General features: G+C 43.8%; 1 long non-coding RNA gene across 1 annotated transcript; it reads right to left on the reverse strand.

The window, feature by feature from the left end:
* Positions 1-6425: 6425 nt before the first annotated feature.
* Positions 6426-7685, reverse strand: LOC138566412 (uncharacterized). Its single transcript, XR_011301934.1, has 4 exons — positions 7539-7685; positions 7064-7231; positions 6867-6950; positions 6426-6669 (listed from the first exon to the last, which is right to left on the reverse strand). It is a non-coding gene; the product is annotated as an uncharacterized lncRNA (long non-coding RNA).
* Positions 7686-12189: the final 4504 nt, after the last annotated feature.

Genomic DNA, 12189 nt, shown 5'->3' on the forward strand with positions numbered 1-12189 from the left:
ATAGTGTATTATTGTATTAGGGTATTACCATCAATTATTTCACTTTAAATACTACATTACTCCATACAAAAAAAGATATATCAACTATTGCTAGGGTAGATCATAAAAGGAATAAATATATCACATTTTTACAAAAGACAAATAGGATCAGTTTTACAATTCATCTAGCAATGACTTAATTGCGTACCAAAGTGTAGTGATGTGGAAAATTGGAAAATCAAAATGATTATCATTCTCCTCCTTAAAACAATCCTATAAAATGTCACTGTTCCACCAGATATCATTAATCAATCCATAAGCTAACATATGTGTCCAGCACAATATTCTCAAGTATTTACAAGAGGTTCGGAGATGTTTGCCACTTTCCAACTCCTGAGAACAGCAAAATCAACATTTTTTCAAGGACTGTTAATATTTAACATAGCTCCCTCAGATTCCAAACTTTCAATGATGTTAACTTTAATTCTAAAATTTAATTTAATGTGGTTCTCAAATAGTCTCTCTTTATGAAACTATTAGGAAATGTAATCAAATAACTGGGTTTCACTTTGAGCTTTTGTACAAGGCATGTACATGCACTGCCACCCAGTTGCACATATCTGCCATGATAAGATATGATGTGATAGGGTATTTATAACACGCCTATACAAAAGTGTTTCAAGGTGCGATGAGTCAAGGGAGGGGGAACAGAGGGAGGACAAAGACAACCACCTTACTAGGCCAGGTGACATTGAGATTGTGCAAGTGCAGAGGAGGGGGAAAGGGAAAAGTGCATTGGGGAATAGTGGAAGGGGCAGTGCAATGCATAGGATCACTAGTAAAATAAATATGAATAATAAGTAAAAATTCAGCCAGTTTATGGCTGGTGCAGGGATAAGTGCAGATATCAAGTGTCAAAAGCTGGTTGGGAACTGTAGGGATACAGAAACAACCCCCAAGTTCAGGTGTTACCTGGGAGACAGTGCAGGTGTGCAACTGGCAGGGGAGGGAACCTGGGCCTGAAATCAGAGGGTAGCCAGGTGACCAGTGCAATTCCGGTCAGGTGTTCAGCAGGGGAGAGGATGAGAGAAAGCAGAAGCAATAAGGAAGGTCTTGAGGTGCTTCTGGAACCGAAAATGGTTCTCCTCAAGTTTCGGGGAGGCAGGGAGGCTGTTGCAGAGGGAGGCCCCAGCCAAAGATAGAGATCCACTTGCAACTTGTTGCTTGGAGAAGCGACTGACCCCGAGGGAGTTGGAGTGGATGAGCGATGAGCTCGATAAGGAAGATATTTAGGAAGAGAGAGTTGAAGGTATTGAGGCCCCAGGCCTCAGAGGCATTGTGGACAATGCAGAGGGTTTTGAACTTAATCCTCACAGCCACTGGGAGCCAGTGCATAGATTTCAGTCCTGGAAAGATGCGATCCCTGGGCTTGAGGCCATGGACGAGTCTTGCAGTCCTGTTCTGGATGAGTTACAGAGGGCGAAGAGTAGAAGCAGACGGATTTAGAAACAGGCTGTTGCAGTCGTCCAGCCTAGAGAGGACCAGAGCTCTGGAGACAGTGAGCTTCTGGGTGAAAGAGAGGAAAGGAGGAATACCTCTGAGGAGGTGCAACTGGTACTGTGACTTCTTAGAGACATTAGAGATGTGAGGAGAGAAAGAGAGTGTAGAGTCGAAGATGACCCTGAGGTTTTTAGTCTGATGGGTGGGAGCAGGAAGAGGGCCAAGAGAGGCCGTCCAGAGAGGGACAGGAAAGGAGGGAGCAGGTGTGCTGATAAGGAGAATCTCAATCTTGCTGGTATTAAGGCCGAGTCGTTGGCAGCATACCACTCCTGGATATCAGACAGATAGTCAGAGATGAGAGAAGGAGAAAAGGTGGTGGAAGGGAGCCTGAAAATGGGCTGAGTGTCATCCGCATAGCACTGAAATTCAGGGCAGAGTTTGGCAATGCGATGGACACCACTTGCCAGGTATTGGTTGACCAGCCAGGGAGAGAGGTTAGACACCTCGGGAACACCACAGATAAAGATAGAGAAAGAGGAGAGGAAGGACCCTAGATGGACCTGGGAGGGTCGATCGGAGAGGAAAGAGGTCAGCCAAGCCAGGTCCTGATTGGTGATACCGAGGTTATCACCGAGACGGTTGAGCAGGATGGCATGTTTGACCGTGTCAAAGGCAGAAGAGAGATCAAGTAAGATGAGAACACAAGGTATTGGAATCAAGTTTGGAGAGCAGGTCTTCACAGCTGTTCAGGAGAGCAGTTTCTATTCTTCTGGCAGCTCTAAAGCCAGACTGATGGTCATGGAGACAGCCAACTGATTCAGTGTGAAGATTAAGGTAGAAGATGGCCAGCTTTTCCAGGAGTTTGCCCAGGAAAGGATTGATGGAGATAGGGCAGTAGTTAGCCAGGCAAGAAGGGTCGGCTGAAGGTTTCTTAAGAAAAGGGTGCACACGGGTGTGCTTCAGGGGGTAATGAAGACTCCAATGGTGAAGGGGTGGTTGCAGAAGTCAGCCAAAGCAGGAGGCAGGGTGTCAATGTGGTCCTTGATGGTTTTAGAAGAACAGGAGAGAACCTGTTTTGACAAGACTTTCATAGATCTTGAAACCTTGTCTGGGGAGAATAGGGGAAAGGCAGAGAACGGGTGAGGAGAGGTGGTCAGAGAAGGGCCAGATGAAGAGCGGGGAGTAGAGGGAGGTGTAGAGGACAGGAGAGGTAGAGACTGCAGCAGGATTGGCCAGCTCCTTGCAGATTTTAAAGAGTATGGCCGAGTTGTTGGATGACGCAGAGATATGGGCTTGGATGATAGCTCTCGTCTTGGTGCAGACAGAGCACCGGTATTGCCTTTGGAGCAGGCCAGTTTGTCAGAGGATGTACAGGAAGCACGCCATTTCCTCTCAGCCACCCTGCACTTGCGTTTAAGGGTAACAAGGTCTGAGTTGTATCAGGAGTTGCACTTGGCTTTGGGCTTCAAGTAGGCTTCAAGTGGATCCTCGTGACAGGGGCAAGAACATCAAGAGTATCAGAAATAGCAGAGTGGAGCATAGACAGGGCTGTGTCAGGGTGTGAGTCAGCCAAAGGGGGCAGAGGGGTGAGAAAATGGTGGCAAAAGGCTCAACTGACACATACTTCATGGGTCGGATGACCGAGAAGGTATGTGGCAGTGCTGGAGATGGCTTGGCCTGAGGGGTAGAGATAGTGAGCTGGGAGGAAAGGAGAAAGTGATCTGTTTTACATATTCTGTAATATTTGAAAAGTTGTGGATCAACTGAATCAAATTTTTTTTTTTTTAAAAAGATACCCAAAAAAGAGATTCTGGGCCTACCTAAAGCATCCCCGAATGCAATGGTGCGCAATGCACTGGGGTTGCGATCTCTGAATGCACAGGCAAAGTGGAGACAATGTGCCGTGTTACGTAAGTGCCTTTTAGGCTTAAATAGTGGTACAATTTTATAAGTTTTGGCCTTTGCTCTGTTAAAATCATGCAATTTATATCCAAGGAAATGGTGAACTGTGTACTGACTTGCATGTTGGATGCAAACGTAACTTTAGAGCTGCTACTTCATAATCCAGACAGCGCAAAAGTCAAGATCTATTGCGCTGACTGGGAGCGGACACTATCTAGGTGCTTGCGGCATAAAGATTTTAAGGTTTGGACATTTGGCCTGAAGCCTCATGGAATTATGGCACCACACTTGATGAAATGTCCATCCCCGGTAATTTGATCGGGGTTCCAAAGTTTTAGACTGAACCAATGGGGTACCAGAGATGCATTATTTAGACGCAAACTGATTACGCCCGAGCAAAACTATTGTAGATATTGTTCAGATGTACAACAAAAAGAAACATTGCAACATGTGCTAGTAGGTTGCCCAGACTTAATGTTGGTGCGAGAACGATGCCTTCAGAACATTATCACCTTCCATACCCATACTTCTGGAGAGTGTAAATGGCAAATTTTGTTCTCAACCTCAAGAGAAAAAGTACAAATTGCAATAGTACAATATCTGACAATGATTCTCCCCTGAGTTACTGTCTCACCTTACGATACATAGACTGGCAATCATTAGCGCAAAAAGAAATTGCCATTCCTGTATTGCGGTGGGTCGGGAAGCCAAAATCAACGCATTGAAATTTGTGGATTCATCTCCATACTCGTTATAGAATTTACTGGCAGGGGTGGTGTGTCTTGTATTGTTCTAAAAAAAAGTATTAAAAAGGCATCCGAAATGTAAATTGCTTTGCTGATGTACTGGTGCATCTCTTGTACCCAATGTATTTTATTGGTATTTTATCTTGGTGTGTATCTTCTCCTTTTTTGTGTAATTGTGTTAAATTGTTTTTTTTGCTTCTGTAATATTTGAAAAGTTGTGTATCAACTGAATCAAATTAATAAAAAAAAAAAAAAAAAGTCATCACTCCAGGAGAGAGAGATCACCATTATATGCAACTTGAAGACACATCACACAACACCTTTGCCACTAGAATGCAGCTAAGTCCCACTATAACAATTCGGTCTACCTGGAAACCTAATCACTCTCCTTACCTCGCATGCTCTCCCCACCACCTTCCCAAACCCCATCCACAAGCCAGCTATACATGGGTCACTAGCAGTGACTTAGCCACCCGTACCTATCTTCGTACAGGCTAAAATACACACACGCATTCCAAATTCCTCTCTCTCCATTCCAATGTCTCACACCCCGGACTTTGATCCTCCAAAGGTGTTCACCTACAGCACTTTCACGCCATATCAATTGGAAAAGGTGCTAAACATGTGCCAAATTACATTACATTAAATTACATTTTTCCTTGCCTGGTTCAGGCCCACTGCCCTGTTACCAAAGTTTTATGAAACGTGTTTCTACCTATATCTTTGGAAAAAATAAAACACAGGAAAGATTTGAAAAAGCATGGTTTCAGGTCCTTGCTGATGCTCCTCGCGCAGGTTTGCTGCAAACCCGTCCAGCACGTCAGGCTTTAGCCACAAGCATAATGTTATTTCACATTGAAGCCTATCCTGATTTTGAATACTTTACCACATAGTCAGTCCCTGGTGGCCATTCCTGCTTGAACGCCAGAACCAGGCCCTGCTGGCCATGCGTTACAATCTGGCCTCTGGCCTCAGGGTATGTATGCCTCAGGCACCAAAGTTATATCACTATTTTGATCACCTAGATGTTGACACTTAAAAAAAAAGGACAGCATCTTATTGGGTCCTTGCCATTTCTCCTTGCACAGTTTAGCTGCAAATCCGTCCAGCACTTTGGGCTGCAGCCTCAAGCAGAATGGGTTCATTCAAGGGTATCTTGATTTAGAACATTTTGGGAACCCCTGCATATTTGCCCCTTCTTGATAACATTCCTTCAAACTTTGCACAAACATTTGAAGTAGGTTCTATGAACTTTTGTCCACAAAGATTTGTCAAATTTCCAAACATCACAGCAATGTCCCCAAAAAAACACCAGATTTTTGGACATATCCCATCCCATCTCATCACCTCCCCAGAGATTGTTTAATTTGCTTGACAAGTGTAATGCTTAATATATTTCTACTGGGATGTTCAAAGACCACGGGAGCAGTTGGCAAATCCAACATGGTGCCTTTTTCAAATGTTTTGATGCACTTCACGTTTTTAATTGACTAATCATCAGCCACATATGATGGCCGTGAATGTTACGTGGTTCCCTATTTGGTCAAGAGGTGTCAGCGAATAAGGAAGTGAGTGCAACTCTAATTCACAGTGATGCGATCAGTGATGCAGCCACATTGCCATTCCTAATATATCACATTTCACATGTGTGGCACAGAGAAAAGCACAACACGCTGATAGCATCTGCACAGATTCTTGAAGTATTTCATCGTCTCGAAGGGCAAGATCATGCAAAGCTTCAGCCATTCCATAATGTCTTCATCAGGGGACTTGAATGCAGTGACTATTGCTGCAAAATGCGAGAAACACTAGTCACATTCTGCAGTTGGCTTGCATGGGTCTTGTCACTAGACATTCTTTAATCTAAAAAATAGCACAGAGAAAGTTGTATTTTTATATACTGATTTTCAGAAATATGCAGGCCATCTTATTCACAAAGATGCCCTGCACCTTTCCATGGTGCTGTACACCAGGTGAAATGATGTGCTGCCCAACAATTTCCATATTCACACAACAGGGTTTCAAAAGCTGTAAAAACTACATTTAGAAAGCTATAGTTTCAATTCACATGGTATCCAACACGGGATATCCTAATTATTCTTAATTAAAACAGCCCAAGGTAGCCATGAGAAGCATAGAGCAATGTAGAGCCACACTGAAAACGTATTTTTCCAAGAGTTTTCTCACAAACTTTTATTTTGCAAAGGTGAGTACATTTAACACATACATGAAATCCATTGCTTGTAACAAATACATGGAAATAACAAAATTGAATGAAAACCAAAAACGTTGTAAGAAACAAAGAGAACTGTTCAGTTCAGTTAATTAAGCAAAGATATAAATACATTTGTACAGGTCTGCCAACCTAAACTTTTCACATTATTCAGGTTTCAAAAGGAGGGGTCTCAGAGATAAGAGATGTAATTGGAAACAAAATGAGTTCCAGCAAAAAGAGACCACATTTGCGTTTCGGCGGGCCACCTGTAGGGCCACTGATGTTAAAGAACCGCCTTCCTCGGGGCAGAGTAAGGAGTGATAATCCCTGCAGGGAAGCAGACAAAACAATCCATCACACAATGAATATGTACATAAAATTAAAAATGAAATGGGACTTGCTACATACTTCTCAAGTACAAATCTTGGGTTGCCAAGTATTCACGGCCTTTAATATTTTGGGCAAAAAACATTTTTTATTTGGTAAGGACTACTCATTAATGCTACCTAGAAGGGGAACCTTACCCAAAATAAATGTGGGTGGAATCCTTCAAAGGCAGGGTGTCAGGACGTCAATTAGACCTCGGTATAGAGCGTGGGCAGCAATAACTGGAGAGAATCAATGAAGTCAAAAAGTATAAAAATATACATTAGTGAGGGTACAGTCTACAAGGTCTACAGAAAATGTGGTAGCAACACAGAGAAAGGAAAAGAAGAAATACCTGAGTATAAAGGAATGTAGTGTAATCATCTCCAAGCGCAGCAAGAGTCTTGAATTAATCAAGGCCATTAATCATAACCATCTTCAAAAGAAACAGTGGATGCCACAAGTTGTTAGAGGAAATGACAAAAGATATCCAATGGGCGAACGCTGATGCAGTAAAAAATACCTGCCGAAAAAGACAGAAAGAAGGCAGGAAAGGTCCTGTTGTAATCCATTTCAAATGGGAAGTGGGGTATGTGTGTGAAAGGAAAGAATGCACTGAAGAGTGTGCATGTAAGCCATGTTTAAAATTCACAGCCCCTTTCTAAAATGTCGTGCACAGTTTCTGGAAGTGGGTGAATCTGCATTTCAAAACTATTAAGAATTAAGAATGATGTGTGGCAGGTTTGAGTGCGTGAGCTGGAATGGTAGCTCCGCCAGTTGAAATGCGCTAGATGAGTAAAAAGCTAGTCTGCAGGGGCAGATGTGCTTACCAAAAGCCTAGGAGTCGACGGAGCGATGCTCGAACTGATGCAATCAGTACCGGTGCCTGTGAAAGTCTGACAGCAGAGGGTGTGCTGCAGGTTACCCTGATGTATAACGGCCGATGTAATGACGTTGTGTCCGTAAGCCGCTTTCCTTGTGCGAATCCTCACTCGGCTATGACACATTGGTGTGGGGCTGACACACCTCCCTGTGGATTGGCTCGCGAAGCGAATAGAATCCCGGAGGGGCTATCAGAAACACACCCTGTGAGAGGGGGAGTGTCCGAAACCTGTACCTTTCAGTCGCGTAGAAGGGGCAACAAAAACCCCGAGGTGTACTGCCCACCAGAACCGGCTGGACTAAAACAAAACCTACGGTATCAAAAACCGCGAGCGGGAAAAGCATCAACTGGTATGCGCAACCTAGTGTGTAACCACTAGGTTTCGAGACATGAGTGGGCACGTATTTCCATAAACAAATGGGTGGCATGCTCCCAGTACCCACCTGGCTGGTGCACGTGCCAATGACGGACTCTTAAAATACCTGCCATTGTAAAATGTTAAAAAAAAAAAGATAAAAACGCTTTTATCACCGTTTTGGGAAGGGAAATGCAATTCGGGCAGGCATAGATTACACCGCTGCTGTCCCACTTAAAAAGTTCCATGAACGAGTTCCCCTCTTGCGTTGGACATTACCTGTGCGTGTTCCAAACGGGTGCAAGAGAATGCCTCTATTTTCTATGCATATCAAAGCACATTCCATTTGGGACTTCGGGATGTGTTTTACAATGTACAGAAACATCAACTAATTTGAATAATTGGTCACCCGTTTTGACACAGAGAATCTGAATTGCAAATTTTATTGGCCTTTGTGACTTTTGCACAATTTTTGTGGGGCTGGTTAGGCGGTGTGTTAGCACAACCCCCTCACTTACACGAGATGAATCATCCGGCTTTTTATGTGTATAATTAGTATGTTCTGAGAGAAAAAAAAAGCTTTTGTTCCAAAACCTGCTTGTGCATCTTACTTTTCAGTATTTCATCACTGCTAGCTCTGTTCACTCCTTTCTTGAAACTCACTGCAGGTATTTTCATGCAGTACCCAAGCTAGACTGGGGATCTTATTGACACAGCAAACACGACCTTGTGGGACAAAGCAATAAGCATAAATGCTGCATTGAAAAGTAGCCAGTCTGTGTAATGCAGCAGCAGAAAAATGCGTTGATACATATGCGTATGCGATACAGCAAACAAGTCCAACAGTTAACACATAAGAGTAAACCGTGCTCACAGCGAACATATGTTCTGCTGATTGTAAGAAATGGTACTTGAGCAGAATGCACTAGAGAATTCGGCAATCTGTGCAGTAAAAATCCATCTTGTAAGGCAGTCTGTGGATTTTTCGCAAGGATGCGCTGAGAAAAATCTGCCTTTGTACATAAGATGTCGCCCCCATAAATTAAGTTTAGCAAACACATATTTTCTTCTTTTCAAACTGATTCAATAAATGCTCTTTTATGTTCCAGCCACATTCTGGAGGCCGCTAGCCTTTAATGATGGTGCATTTTATTAAATAAAATGAGAGAAAAATGAAAGTTCTTTCAGACATTGGAATGAATAATGAGTTTAGACTTAATCCAAAAGCAATTTAACTTTAAACATTTATATGAAATTAAATGAGCCATTGAATTTGCTATATAAGCAAGCATTAATCTTATCACGCTCTGAACACCGGAATGTTATACAGTGACCCATTAATTTTAAAGCCTTATACAAGGTCTGTTAAGCGTCGGCAGTCCATTACAAAGTCTTAGCCCGCCGTCTACGTGATTTCTCATAACAGTGCAAACACTCATTCATTTTGTACTGTTTTAATCATCTGATAATCTTCTTTCACCGTTGCAGGAAGTACATCTGAGCTGGCTTGTCAATGGTGACATGTCAACCACAATAAGGTAAACTTACATAGAGCTCAACATGCAATGTTTTGATTGAATGGAAAAAAGAATAGTGCAGTGCAAATGAAGCCATAACAACCTTTTGAGGTGAATTGTTGACGGACACATGAATAAAACATTCTACATTGTTTTAACATGTCCAGTATTACCTGTGAAAGCTCACTGAAATCTACCAGACGTTATGTCAACTTTCCATAAAGATTTATAAAACCATAATTTGCAGTCGGATATGGGTTGTTTGACCTAAAAAAAACTTGACCTACTGCCCATTTAACATACATTTCTTGACCTAATTCTTTTTGAATTACTGCAGAGTGAGACTCCAAAACCCCCCCTAATGCTGGGGGAGATCCCCGCATGCACCCACAACTTCCCCCCCACCTCTACCTATTACCTTACCCCACCACACTACTATTTTCTTATTAAAGTGTACCATTTGACTTACCGATTTAGGTCAAAAAGATGCAGTCAAATGGCAGTAGGTCAAATTGACATTAGGTCAAATTGGACAATACCTTGCTTGTCTCCCACTGATGGCCTAAAAGGTGTATTCGATCTGTGAAGATATGTGCCATTGTGTCCAGTGCAAAACCGAGCCGTGCTGGATTTTGCAACTACAGGGACAACGCTTGTGAGGACGTGTAATCGCTGTCCAAGTTCGAGAGAACAAGAAGGAACTGCACAAAACTTCAAATAAGAATTCGAAATTACAGACTGTTCAGAAAGCACCCACAACGAGTGGCAGAGCAGGGGGCGCCAACGTTTACAAAATGCATAGCTTGTGGTAGGAGATCGAGCAGGATGCTCAAACTTGGGATGGAATGATGATCAGCAATGGAGAGCAAGCCAGTCGACCACCACATGACAACACAACCAAGTCAATCCAGTTTTAGAAGACATCAAATCTTCAAGGATGTTTTCACAACAATACTGTAGTAATGTGAATTAATACAAAAATACACCATAAATAATTAGTATAGACGAGGCACGCAGTTTCATTAAACAGGTGATTGCTTGGATCCCAATGCATTTCTGAAAAATGTCTGCCTTTTGAAGTAGTGCTTGAGTACAATTTGAAAGATTTACCTATGATAAAATTGCTAGAGTGAATGTGCCCAAAAATATATTTGGCATCTAGGCAATCCACGCAAGTCCAAGGAAAAGCCCACGCATTCGATTTCATGAATCGACGAACGGGAGTAAGCATGCAGTTTTGCCTGCTAGTTCCCTATTTTCCGCACAAATAATTCCATGAATCGGGCCCTTAATGTACAGATTGAAAAGCAGTGGTGACAGGGAAGATCTCTGAGAAAAATACAATCATAAAAGCAATGACAGAGACAATAGTTTTGGCTTGCGAACAGTGAAATCTATTTCTGAATGAATGCACACAGATTTAAGCAAATGTACATGATTGGTTGTGTGTGCGTGCGCCTTATTGGGCCTAGTGGCTGTGTGTTAACGTTGTCCACCACTTCCATTTACTCTGCGGATTAGGTAGGTGCTGCCATGGATCCTCTCTTTGCCCTGCATGATCTGCCAGCATTTTGTTTTACTTTGTTGGCCCTCTGGACCTGTGTCTCCCTCTCGTTGTAATGGTTGCATTCCTCTTCCAGTGCTACCCTCCTCCTGCCTCCCAGTCCGCCCCCTCCCCTGATTGGTTGTGTGTGCATGTGCCTTCTTGGGCTTAGTGGCCGTGTCTCCCCGCTGTCCACCACTTCCATTTGCTATGCGGACTAGGTAGGTGCTGCCAGGGATCCTCTCTGTGCCCCGTACAATTTGCCAGCATTTTGTTTTATTGTGGCTCTCTGCACCTGTGTCTCCCTCTCGTTGTCCCAGTTCCTTTCCTCTTCCAGTGCCTCTCTCCTCCTACCTCCCAGCGCTCCCACCCCCTGGATGGTTGTGTGTGCTTGTGCCTTCTTGGGCCTAGTGGCTGTGTGTCCCCGCTGTCCGCCGCTTCCATTTGATCTGCGGACTAGGTAGGTGCTGCCAGGGATCCTGTCTGTTCCTCGCACGATCTGCCAGCATTTTGTTTTACTTTGTTGGGCTCTGGACGTGTGTCTCCCTCTCATTGTCAAGGTTACTTTCCTCTTCCAGTGCCTCCCTCCTCCCGCTTCCTGGCCCACCCACCCCTGAATTGTTGTGTATGAGTGTGCCTTCTTGGGCCTAGTGGCCGTGTGTCCCTGCTGTCCGCCACTTCCATTTGCTCTGGAGATTAGGTATGTGCCGGCAAGGATCCTCTCTTTGCCCCGCACAATCTGCCATCATTTTGTTTTACTTTGATGGCCCTCTGGCCATGTGTCTCCCTCTTGTCCCGGTTCCTTTACGCTTCCAGTGTAAAGGACATCCTGTCCTCACTCTCCTCCTATCACCTCCCTCCCTCTATTCCCTGCTCTTCCTCTGGCCCTTCTGCAGTCACCTCTCCTCACTCCTTCTCCGCCTTTCCCCTCTTTTCTGCTGACGAGGTTTCTAGACAAGTCCGATCTATGAAAGTCTCGTTGAAACAGGTCCACCCCTGTTCCTCCAAAACTATCAAAGACCACATCGACTCCCTGGCTCCTGCCCTGGCTGACTTCTGCAATCACTCCTTCACCTCTGGAGTCTTCCCATCCCCCCTTAAGCACTCCCTTGTGCACCCTCTTCTTAAGAAACCCTCTTCCGACCCCTCCTGCCCGGCTAACTGTCGCCCTATCTCCATCAAT

This window comes from Ambystoma mexicanum, chromosome 1p, assembly GCF_040938575.1.
Source record: "Ambystoma mexicanum isolate Mex_15411 chromosome 1p, UKY_AmexF1_1, whole genome shotgun sequence".
NCBI classification, from domain to species: Eukaryota; Metazoa; Chordata; class Amphibia; order Caudata; family Ambystomatidae; genus Ambystoma; species Ambystoma mexicanum.